The following is a 12,722-nucleotide window of genomic DNA, read 5'->3' on the forward strand; positions in this document are numbered from 1 at the left end:
GAAGTAGTTTAGTTGAGGTCCAGGTTGAGCTCTAGATTTTCAGTAAAACAATATATATTTTTGTTCATTTTTTAGGCCTGATAATTATTTGTTGTTTGTTCTTTTAATAGTCTGTATTTATATGGCAAATTTAACAGATTTAACCGATTTACAGTTAGTCTTTTTATATATATAAAAATAATAAAAATAAAATCCAACCTGATGTTTTAGAATTTATTATTATTATTATTACATTTTATTGAATGTTGAAACTGTCCCTTTGGGTTGTTGCAAACATTCTGCATATATTATCATATATACACATATTATAGCAATGTGGGTGGGTGTCCAATAGATGTGGGTTTATTATATTAAAATTTGGGGTTTCCAGAAAAGAATTGCCTCTGAGAAACTGAAAGAAAAGCAAAAAGTGTTATAACTGTCCCCACTGTCCCCTACATAAAAATATGCACAAGCAAGTTATGTAAACAAAAAAAGAATAGAAAGTGTTAATTAATTCACAAATAGTTTATTTAATTGAATATTACACACTGTAATAAATCTCTTTTTTTATTAATTGGTTTAGAAATAATATTTTATTTTAAATAGTAATGGTCATGTGCCAACTTATTTAGAGTTTCAAGAAAAATGTTCTCTTTATATACCTGTTAAAGATTATTGGATGGTTTTTAATGGTATTCCCTCAGAGCTTAAGAAATGATTAGTAAATGATATAGTTCAATATACAAATTTAGATTTTAGTCTTAAATTGGAAGGTATAAATATAAAAGCAAAAAATGTAATAATAATTACCTTAGAATGATTTGAGGATTTCAATGTTCCTTCAGCTATTGGGTATTTTAGATCACAACTTCAGGATGTTAACTGGAACGAGACTTTTAAGATTTCCAGACGTTTTTATATAACGAATAAAATTAAAGAGGTATCATTTAAAACTGTTCATTGTATTTATCCTGTAAAACAGGTAACTGCAAGATTTTGTAAAGAGATTGATTAAAAATGTGCTTTTTGTAACGATAAAGAAGAGAGTATTGTTCATTTATTTATGATTGTATTTAGACACAATTGTTTTGGTGTGGCCTTTTCTTTTTTTGTTAAGCAGAGTACGAATATTGCATTGGAATTTAAGAGAAAGATGTTTTATTTTATTATGAGGATACAGTCGACTTCAAAATTTGGCATATTGTTAATTTGCTCAATATATATGGATTTTTTTATTCCTAAATGTAAATGGGCTGTAAAAAACAAATTTTACACACTTTAAAATAGAAATAATTCATTACCTATGCACGATAAAAGAAACAAAAAAATACCAAAGCAAAAAGAACTGTTAATTATTTTAAACCCTTAAATTTTGTTTTTTGAATAATTGTATTTTTTATTTTTTATTTAGTTCTTATATTGTACTTGATTGGATGTTAATATAATCTTGTTATTGCCCTTGTATGTTCTGTGTTCTAAAATTGCAATAAAATAATATTAATAATAAAAAATAATAATAATAAAAATTAAAATAAAAAAAAAATAATAAAGTTTATTTAATTAACATAAGCCTAAATATCAGGACCAAAGTGTGTGTGAAGTGTGCAGTTTTAATTGTCATTGATTTTAATCTGCACTATTTTTTTATTCCCAACAAACGATTACCATTTTGGCGGAATTATCTGCAATCAACCCAACATGAAGTATAACAGGTTCACAGGTGCAACGAAAAGTCGCCGTTTTTGAGGCATATCAGCTACTATAAAGCATCATACGACAGCAAACACCAGCGTTAAACTGTGTTCACATTTAAAGAAGCATTTTCGCAGTATAAAAGTGCGTTTTTCTTTCGCTTGCACATTAAAAAGTCGGCGGTGTGTCTCCGCCCAGGCTGTCGGTGAACTCCTGTTTCACAGGGGAGGAGCAGACGCTTCACGGTGGGACGACGAGCAAAGAGGAGTGAACAAGGGGAGCGAGATAGATTGGTGGGTTTTTAAAAAGACTGCTTAAATTTGTTAATATCAGGTTTCTTCTTTGTTTTGTTTCGTCGGGAGAAACGCGTTACAAGCCTAACGTTAGACAGCGAACTCATAATAAATAGGGCAGATGCGTCTGGCGTAGCGTGGGGCTGAAACGCCCAAATATAGAGCAGCAAACGTTTGGAATTACAATCACTTCCTACCGCTTGGAAAATCTGAAACTGGCCATAGAGAAGCCCGTTTCGATAGGCCACGACCTCACATCGGGACTTTAACCAAACCAAAAACAAAGGTAGACTCTATGCAAACTCTTCTGTTTGTTCTGATCTTTCTGATGGTTTTCTTTGTTGTCCTCTGGTTTTCCCTGTTTGGCCTCGTAATTGAGGAGTAGAACAAAGTTAGCCAGCTCTCCATGTTAGCAGGCTAGTGGAGTTAGCTGCCGTGCTAATCGCAATGGCACGAGCGTGAGGATCACCGGGACAGAGAAGCTTCTTTCCCCGAATTTCCTCAAAGTTGGTTTTGAAATCGTGTGCAGAGTCTGTTGTTCATGTCGTGAAGCTTGTTTCGTAAAAAAAAGAACTCGTAGCGGAGCGTTTCGGTGTTTTTCCAGCCTTAAAGCAGATCCAGGATAAACAGGGCAGTTAAAAGTTATTGGGTTGAGAATTTTCTTTTCTTTTATGTGCGTTTGTAAAATTGTAAGCTGTAAAAAAAATCTGCTCCTGATTAATTTAAAATATTTTGCAAGTGAGTATATACACTGATTTAGATTAGCTTCACTGATTTATATTGGACAGTTTAAACCCCTCAGTGGGACTTGGCTGATTTGCACGTTCAATACTGAAATGTATTTAGATATAATTGTAGGTTGACATGATAATGTCTTTGTGTATTTGATGTGGTTTATTAATGCATGTGTGTGTGTGTGTGAGTTTATAGCAATGGGGGTTAATTGTTCACTGCGGTGAAGCAAAGCAGGTCAGGGCCCACGAACACACCTGAGTTTGCGGAAGTCAATAGATCTCTATTAAATCATTGTTTCTGGAAAATAACAACCGTTGGTAGACATAATATTTAGTGTTAGCATTATTATTTTATCTAATAAATCCATTTACTCAAAACGAACTTGGCTTATATGGAAATCTAAGTATTGTTATTGTTATTTATAAGCGAGCCTTAATAATTGTGGTATTTGTTTTTGCGTGAGGTGCTTCCGTTTTTCCCCCAAAAATGTAGTTTTGCATTCACCTCTGCTGATTTACCTGTACTTACTCACAGGTGCCACATGACCGCATTTCTCCGGTTTGCTTTACTTCAAGCGTTTTTTCCCAGAAGAGGGCGAAATTCGGTCAGATAACTCACTGAATGTATGCAATAACCATTACGAAAAAAGTTGGGAACCTGTTGAGTTAGTATTTTGGTTAAGGGTGTGTAGGTGGGGGAAGGGAAAGGCGCGGTTCCGTGTGTGTGTTAACAGTGACTCTCATTTACACACAACCCGCGTGAAGCAGCAGGTTACACTTTACACTGTGTGAATTTTTTTTTTTTTTTTTTTTACCTCACGACCCGAGTCCAACGAGACTCAGCGTGAGTCAGACCCGCTCCTGATGCTTATCAGATTCCTAGCAGAAACAAAAAGCCTTAATGTTTGGGATTTTTTTACGCTTGTCTACCTGCAAAAGCCGGTACATGTGTACACTTGCCCAATATGTGATGCCCCCCACCCATTGAGGAAGCTTGGTCCTCCCAAACGATACTAAACCGAATTAGGGAGGAATTACTGAAAACTGTGAGGGGAGGAGGTGTGTCTTTGAACACTACGACTCAGGGTAACCAAATAGTTTGACCACGGTAATGACCAGCTCTAATGTTAACACCAGGGTGTGTCTTTCATACGCGGAAGGACACAGCACTGTTATTGGAAACTTTGTTTAATCATTCCTGAAGTACTGTGTATAAAGTAGCATACAAGTGCATAATATTATATGAGTTGTAGTGTACAAGTTTATCAGTGTGTGTAATTTTTATTTTATGTTTTAAAGATTTAAGTTCTATTACTAAAGTTTAAAGTGAAATCTGTATCTTGGATCATACACTCAGGGTGTTTGTGTAAAAATTACAGATTAATAAGTTAAGTTATAGTAAGCTTACAGGATTAAAGTTTGTTTATTGCTTAGATACTTCTTCATTTTATGTGATTTACTAGTATATGATGGAGCATTCTGTTATACTGTACATCAGTGCCTAAATAAACTATCGTGCCTTAAAATTATTCTCATTTTAAATTGTAGAATGATTTTCTAATAGAATATTTCAGGACATTGTACGTTTGGTATGCTTATGATAGACAAAAGGAACAAGTACTACTAACCATGATAATTTAAAAGCAAAATGTATATGCTTTTTGTTGGGACAGTGTCTATGGGTTCACCCAAAAATAATTATTATTTACCCACCCTCATGTCATTTCAAACCTGCATGACATTCTTCTGTAAAACACAAAATATGTGCTTAAGAATGTTGGTAACCAAACACTTTTGGTTGCCACTGGAAAAATACATTTCCCAAAATATTTTCTATCCCGAAGAAGGCTTTAAAGCTTTGAAATGACATGAGCGGAGTAAATAATGAGATTTTTTGTTGGGTGAACTGTCCCATTAAATATGCATGTCGATGTTTTGGAGTTAAAAGAGGTCCACGGTGTGGTTTTGCACTCCATCTGTCTTATCAGTTCAGTAAGTTTACTTGGTGATTAAAGAACAGTCAGAATAAATAATGTGTAAAATTGAATCATGGACCTCTTCTTATCTTCTAATAAAATATTTCAAGTGAGTCTACCAGCCACTGTTCTACTGGCGATGGCAGACTCTGAAAGGTTATTTTGTTTTTGAGAAATGGATTTTGTCACTAAATTTGGGGTCATGTCACTAGGGCTGGGTGATACAGCAGAAATGTAATCTCAATAATTATTTTTATATTGAATGATAATGATGTATATTTGGATATAAGTTGGTAAATCTTTCAGATTTATAAGATTACCCCAACAATGACTGAAGCCACAGAAATCAGAGGGTCCATTAAATAGCATAACATCTTTGGCCAAGAAATTTTCGGTGGTTGAAAATTTGATACATCTCGAATTTGATACATCTCGAATCTCTAAATCTCGGTGGCTGAAAATTTGGCATTTCTGCTGTGTGATTGGCTCTTGTATCAATATAAAGCAAAAATCATTGCTATTGGCATAAATGTTATCGCGATATATCAATATAATATCATTTATCGGCCCAGCCCTACATCTCAACCAGTTTGTTAGTAATAACTGCTAAGTTCTAGCTTTAATATGGTTTAAATAGGAGGATAGGGGCTTGCTTTAATAAGTGTTCGGTTCCCAAAAATGTACAGGGAACTCCTTCGTACTCATAATTGTTTATAGGATATAAATTTCCCCAGTTGTATGCAGTCAAGTTCAATACTTGAATTACATCTGTTAAACCAATTTTGCGAAGAAAAAAATAGGACCACTTTTTCTGTCACAGTCCTTCCAAAGGAAAGAACTATGTGGAGAGACACGGTGCTTGCAATATTCTTCCAAGCATTGCTTCCACAGTTTAAAATTAGCACATCCTCCTCCTTTCCTCAGTGGTTACCGCACTATACTTTGGGTTTTCAAATCCCAGTCAACGTCATTACAGGAAGAGACCGGGCTCCCTGTCCTTCCTAGTTACCTTTTACCTGCAGTAACGTACTCGGGTTGATGTTTGAAAAGTGTTACGTCATTGCTGGCACTCCCATTTCCGGGGTCTCTGCTTTGTGAGTGACTGCAGGCTGACTAAATGAGAAGCATAGCCTGCAATGTGTTCTGACTGACGAATCTATTCAGAAAAGGTCAGTAGCTTTCCTAATGCTTAAAACGCATCAAGTGTGATTTGGAGCATACAACTGATTGTGGATCAGTTGGCTGTGTGTGTACCAAAGTTCACCGAGCATTAGTTTGGAAGCAGGCCAGTGCTGATAGTGTTGCTCTTTACATTTCAGCGTTGTCCGAGTCAGCAAGACCCGTTGTGTGTGTGCTGAAATACTACTACAAATGCTATTATCAGGACTCTCACGTTGGTATGCGTATTAGGAAGGTGCTTTCCTACTCGAGACACCTGTATTGACTTTGTCTCAATGTCTCTCCTTATAAAGGCACATTATAGTCCGCTTATTGTTTTTCTTCCCATAATCCACATATTTGGAGCACAAGTCAGCAGCTGTTGTCTGAATTGCCTCCCACAAGCATTTGATGATCATATTTGACTGCCTGCCGCAGCTGCAGTCTGTTATACAGCATGATCTATTTACTTCTCTTTAATGTATTTGAACTGTGTCCTGTTATCTCGCTATAAGTGTTATCTCAGCCCAAGGTGTTTAGGGTTTGGATGCTTAGTGGCTTAGCTGTCTAATACCTCTGCCATCCTATTAAAAGGCTCAAATGATTAGGCACCTGGCAAATTCAATTACTCTGGCTCTTGTCTAACACTGACGTCCTACCTTTGTCAGTAATGAGAGTTGCAGAATCAAAAGACTGAATGATGCGTTGATGATGTCACAGCGGACACATTCTCTTTAGTCCCGCCAGAGCTTTTTTGGTGCAAGATGAATCACACTTTTTTTTATTTTTAAGTGTGAACTGGCATTTGACCAGATGAGATTTTTTCAATGGTACTAGGTTTTTGACGCATGCTGAGCTCTGCAGATATAGTGTACCTGTAGTCTTAAATCATGGTTTATGCAATTTGTGCCCAAGTTTCAGGGTGTTCTAGGTCAGGCCTATTTAGAGCGTTGTCCCACGACAGTTTTTCTCCTTAGAAGATGAGATCTCTCGCAGCTGGTAGCGTCCTGTGGAGGCCTATTTGTAACGCATGCAGGTTGTGTCCGAAACTCTGATATGTACATCATATGTAGGTTGCCGCACATCAAGGCCATGTTCAAATGCAGTGTTTATAGTGGATCCTATTGTCCTGAATGCCTTTATCTGCTTTGATTTCATTTTAGAGCTTCATTATGACAGTTTGTTTTCATGTCTGTCTCCTTGGTGGAGATTTGGAAGAGCGGTTTCCTTATTCCTCCCTGCAAAAAAAATGCTGCCTCTGAAGTCATTGATTGACTAGTCAGCAAGGCAGCTGCCTTCTGTTTTGGACACAGTCGAAGATTTGTGAAGCACAATTTGCTAGACATTACAGCTAGTTCCTTGTGTTGTGGGTTTTATAGTGTCTGAGTTTGCAAAGTGTGTGTCATTATGGTTGTAAAGCTAAACTAAAGTGAGGAAAATATGAGATGGCATTGTATGTTATTTGCTTTTAATCATACATGTTTAATTGACCTTTTATTTCTCATTGTACTTTGATCTGGCAGACAGAAACCCTTTTTTTTTTTACTGATGTACGTCACAATGTAGAGGAAAAATGATCTGTTACTATTTTGGTTACATCACGACCCTGAAATACTTTCAAATGAAGAGGATTTTATTCTGTGCTTGAGAGTAAAAAGAAGTACCCGAGCAACGATATACAGCTGGTGAACCTCCTCGAGTTTCCCTCCTAGAGTGGTGTAAATATGTGTCCCTCAACAACACAAAACCGTTTTCTCCATTTTGCTGTCCAACTGATAAAAGCATTGTGAAGTAGGCATGGGCCGGTATTAGATTCTGACTGTTTGATAACCTTGGATAAAAATCTCACGGTTTCACGGTATTGTGATTACTGCTCTAAAATATATTCCGAGTAAAAAACAACTTTCTTCAACTTTGAACACTGTTTTTTTTTTTTGAGAAACGTTTAAAATATTACAGAGCAGTAAACTTGACAGGCTGATTAATTCAAATAAATCAAAGACTTCTGCTGTCTTCATTGGTTTTAAAAACACAGATTGCTTTTAGGGATGCACCGATCCCGATACTTGGATCGGATATCAGTTCGATACCGCTTATTTTAGCTTGATCGGGTATCTGCCAACTGGTACCGATGAAAATTCGATCTTGCACATGCGCTGTATTCTGTGTCATTTAAAAGCCAACAAAAGCCACAAAGGTAGCCAATTATAAGGCACTAGAAAGTTGTCACGTGTGCCCACTATATCCCAAATGTTCTGAAGCCATTCTAAAGTTTAATTTGATGTACAGATGAAAATTCAAGTTGTTAATTTCATGTTTACCTCAGCAATTCCCACCACCGCCTGTCAATCATTCTCCATTCATTCACAATTCAAACTTTGTGTTGCGTTCATGACAACTCAAAAAACTTTCTTCAAGATTAATTGTTCCTGTTAACATTGGTAATCAGTGGACAAATGCATTCAGTTTATTAAATTAAATAAATTACATTTAAATGGCTTCATTTTGACCTGCATCATGGAGATCATTGCTATTTTCAAGCTGATCGCATTCACAGCACTGGAGTAAAAGGTTATTAGGTGCTCTTCACACACTAAGTAGGCCTACCTGAAACTTTTAAATAAGAAAAGGATGTAATATATTGGACTGTTCCTTAACATACTGATTTCTTCCCTTTTATGCAGCTGTTTTAGAAGTGTCCGTATATCGGAGAGCTGAGCGCTATGTCTCAGTGATGCAAGCGCTTCATTCAGGCACAGGCTGCGCAGATGCGACATGCACCGCTCCGTAAGATTATTCTTACAATAATTTTGTTCTCTTCCTCCAACGGAGTTTATTCTTCCGAGGTGAATACTTAAAGTTCTGCGAGTAGTTTGTAAAGCCTGGCTCATTGTGGTGAAAGTAGTTGATTTTAAATTATTAAAAGTAAAACTGACAGCCTGGCTCATATGAATTGTCATTTAAATTATTTAGCCTAATATAGGCTACTCTGAAACTGTGATTATTTCACTGTCATTTTATATATATTAACATTCTTATTTAACAGGCCAGTTTGTCAGTTTTTGCCGGACCTTGTTTTGAACTTCACTTCAAATATTCTTGTTTATTTCGTAGATAACTGACCAACAAAAATACTTAAATAACCAACAAGTTATACCGAACCAAATTAGTTTCAAAAAGAAAATTCAGACAAAAACATAATTTTTCAGACACGCTTTCAGTTTCTCCGTCTCACACGTAGCAAGTTTAGGCGAGGGAAAGTTTAAGTAAAATTGGCCTCAGACGGTTTATTTTCGTCTGCTTCAAACCTGCAGGAAAATATCAGGCTTTGCTAAAAGGCTGATTATTTTACCAACGTTTAGTGTCAATAGTGGTAGCCTGTTACAGACAGGGATTGGATCTGTATTGTTCGATACTCAGAATTTTGATATTCAATTTCTTTACAATTTAAAAGGCATCTTTAGATATCTTTTCAGCTTATTCATATTAGGGTTGCACAATAAGTTGTTTTTCATCAATATTGCAATGTGCAGAATCCACTTCAAGTTGTGATTATAATTAACCAGGAACCATATTTCGTAACTTGTTTTGCATTTAATTATTAAAATTCTGTACATCAATACTGTTAAATTCACAGAAAACAAAGTGCGGTTTTATTTATTTATTTATTTTTTTGTTTTCATCTGTGCTTTCGATTATGTATTGTATTTTGCATAATTTAGTATGTTTTATGCAGATGCCCTCCCCTACACAATCATCCCAACCAATGTAAAACTATGAGTTCTTTCCAAATAGTTAAGTCATGTTGTCAAATTATATATACTATTGTGAACCGTATCGCAATATTGATTGCAGAAAAACAAACTATCGCAATGTTGTGCAGCCCTAATTTCTATTTCGAATCCATTTGCGAGGGTTTGTTTTTTATTCTGATGCCTTATTCACACTAGCAGCGACTTTGTAGGCGCTTTGGGTAGCGTTCTGATGAAAATGCAGGGGTGTGTATGTCTACAGCACAGAGAATACAACCAGCCTCTTCAGTAGCTGCCTGAGAGAGGGTCATGTGAGCTCTACTGGTGCTCCTATTGGCTGTCTTTCAAGAAAGTAACTCTACATTTGCATAAAGTTGAACATTGTCACGTCGCTTCACGCGCACACCTTGTTGCCAATAGTCACTGTTGCTCGTGTAGATGGAGGTCCCCGAAGGTGGCTCACTCTTCAATGAAATGAACTGTTGCTTGTTGATTTGCCGCTGTGAGTCACTCGTAGTGTAAATGAGGCTTGAGATGACTGATCTCAACAGATTGAACAGAAGAAATGGACAAGACGAGGTTTGCAAATAAAAAAAGGCGAAGCCCTAGACCCACACCTACCGGTTATGCATTTACCATGAGGCAAGCTGTTTACCAGCTAGGGTAAACTTTCCACCAAGTTTTTTTGTGGGGGGTTTTAGACTTAACTCGCATTGTTTTGCCTGATTTATTCAATATTGTCACACCATTTGTTTTGTTTTTTAATTGTGCTTTTATTAGTTATTTATCATATTTTATGTGTTTTTTGATGCCTTATCCCTCAATTTTTTCAATCCACTTGTTAGATTGTGACGTATAAAAATACTATTTCTAGGTCCAAGCCGCTACTCACTGGAATTGAGAAAATATTTGTTTATGGCCACTTTTTTTCTCCTATCACACATTAAAGTAAATTTTAAATAAAATTATGGTGAACCCAACAGTTTCTGGACTTGCTGCATCACAGACGTCAATATTTTAACAATTTAAAAAAATTAATTACAATCTGGCTATTGTGGGATTTTATATATATTTATATATATATATATATATATATATATATATATATATATATATATATATATATATATATATATATATATATATATATATATATATATATATAAAAAATCTTAACCAATTGTTGAGTCTCCTCATACCGTTTGACATGGCGATTCGACCCGGAAGCTGTAAATGCGACAAGTTTATGTTCTTATCCTTATTGTACGTTAGCCCACATATTACAAACTCTTTCATTCATTCATTTTCTTGTCGTCTTAGTCCCTTTATTAATCCGGGGTGGCCACAGCGGAGTGAACCGCCAACTTATCCAGCTCATTTTTACACAGCGGATGCCCTTCCAGCCGCAACCCATCTCTGGGAAACATCCACACACACTCATTCACACATACTCATACACTACGGACAATTTAGCCTACCCAATTCACCTGTACCAAATGTCATTGGACTGTGGGGGAAACCGGAGCACCCGGAGGTAACCCACACGAACACAGAGAACATGCAAACTCCACACAGAAATGCCAGTTGAGCCGAGGCTCAAACCAGGGACCTTCTTGCTGTGAGGCGACAGCACTACCTACTGCGCCACTGCGTCGCCGTTACAAACTCTTTATTTAGTATAAAAGTTATTATTGGCCAAATGACAATACAAGAGATGATTACCATAATACATAATCATGAACCACTTCCAGTCGATCGACCAGTCAGAATCCTAAGAGCGGCATATAAATCAGGCACTCCCTTCTGTTTTACTCTGCGAACGGTGTATTAGTAGCCTTTGTTGTCTAGATGAAGCATGCATCAGTGTGAGACGGTTTGAGACTCGAGTGAGTCATCGGTTACACACTCTTCAGTCAGATGCTCTGGGAAAGAATGAGGACATATGTCATATAGGGAATGCAGAGAAAGAACGACATATAAGGAAAAAGGGAAGGGTTTTCCAGGTTTTTTTTTCTCTCTAGCCAAGACAGGATCTGACATGCCACAATACAAGCTGGAATGCGTGTGTTCATTCCTCGCTTTTCTCCGAGAGTCTTGTTTGCTTTGTGGGGAGGGAAGTTGAAGAGGGGTGGAAATCAGTTTCAGTCCCGGTTGAAACTGACTGCTGCGTTCTGTGTTTTCAAGGACAATGTGGTCACACCCACCGCACCCCCCTCTGGATGGACTAAAGTCACCACGGCATACGCACACCCCGCTGCTGTCCCTCTTTCTGCTGATTCTCTGTAGTGGACACACATTTCCTATTGTTCCGTTAACCACTAGGCAGACAGCTGCAAATATTTCCTCTCACACAAACATACGCACACACAGTCGGTTGAGTGGCACGAGAGAGAGAGGGAGAGTGGTTGCGGGTTGAGTTTAGCTGCTTGAATTGTCAGTGGTCACAGCAGTCGGTGGGCGGAGCTTTTCGTTTGCTGCTGTTTTGTATGGTTTGGCCTTGACTCCTGCTTGCTTCCATTTCAATCTTGCTCTCGTGATGGCCGGTGTTTGTTTTTGAGGATTCTTTTTCTCCCTTGGATTGTTGCTCCTTTTGTGGTCTGCTTAAAATAGTTTGTGAAGTGCGCTGTAGCTGTTCTGTTTGGGCTTTAGTAGATGGCTTGAAAATCTTTGCTGCATTGGGAAGACTTTACATTAGTTAACACAATGTAAACTAACTTGTTTGGTTAAGTGGTAATTCTTCCAGAAATGTTAACTTGCTCACTATTTACTTATCCTTAAGTGGTTCTTTCCTCTGTAAAACACATAAGACGATTTATCATTTTCATTTTGAAACTGATAAAGGTTTGAAACGTGAAGGATGAGGTAATGGTGATCCTTTTTGAGTGTTTTTTTATTTATTTATTTATTTATTTTTATAAAAGTACAGATTTTCCATGTTAAATCCCACTGCATCAATGTTTGTTTGTGTTTAAAGATTAAACCCTGTTGTTAAGTGGGAGTTTTTTTTTTTTTTTTTTAATTATTATTATTTTTTTTATCTTTTTTCTTTTTTCACCAGTCAATTACTTTTTCTGTGGGACTCTGGCATGAATAGGCAGAGTGGTTGGAGTTGTTATTATGGTGTCGACATACTTG

General features: G+C 36.8%; 1 protein-coding gene across 26 annotated transcripts in view; it reads left to right on the forward strand.

Moving 5' to 3' along the window:
• Window positions 1–1,907: 1,907 nt before the first annotated feature.
• Window positions 1,908–12,722, forward strand: part of ctnnd1 (catenin (cadherin-associated protein), delta 1) — a 55,946-nt gene continuing 45,131 nt past the window's right edge. For 12 of the 26 annotated variants that reach the window (XM_009293418.4, XM_021476934.2, XM_009293431.4 and 9 more), the window contains exon 1: window positions 1,908–2,253. The gene's annotated coding sequence lies outside the window, so the exon portion shown is untranslated. Of the gene's footprint in view, window positions 2,277–12,722 lie in introns of all 26 variants that reach the window. The other 14 variants (XM_073953437.1, XM_021476936.2, XM_068221587.1 and 11 more) reach the window with 2 other exon arrangements.

This window comes from Danio rerio, chromosome 1 (genome assembly GCF_049306965.1).
Source record: "Danio rerio strain Tuebingen ecotype United States chromosome 1, GRCz12tu, whole genome shotgun sequence".
Taxonomy (NCBI): domain Eukaryota; kingdom Metazoa; phylum Chordata; class Actinopteri; order Cypriniformes; family Danionidae; genus Danio; species Danio rerio.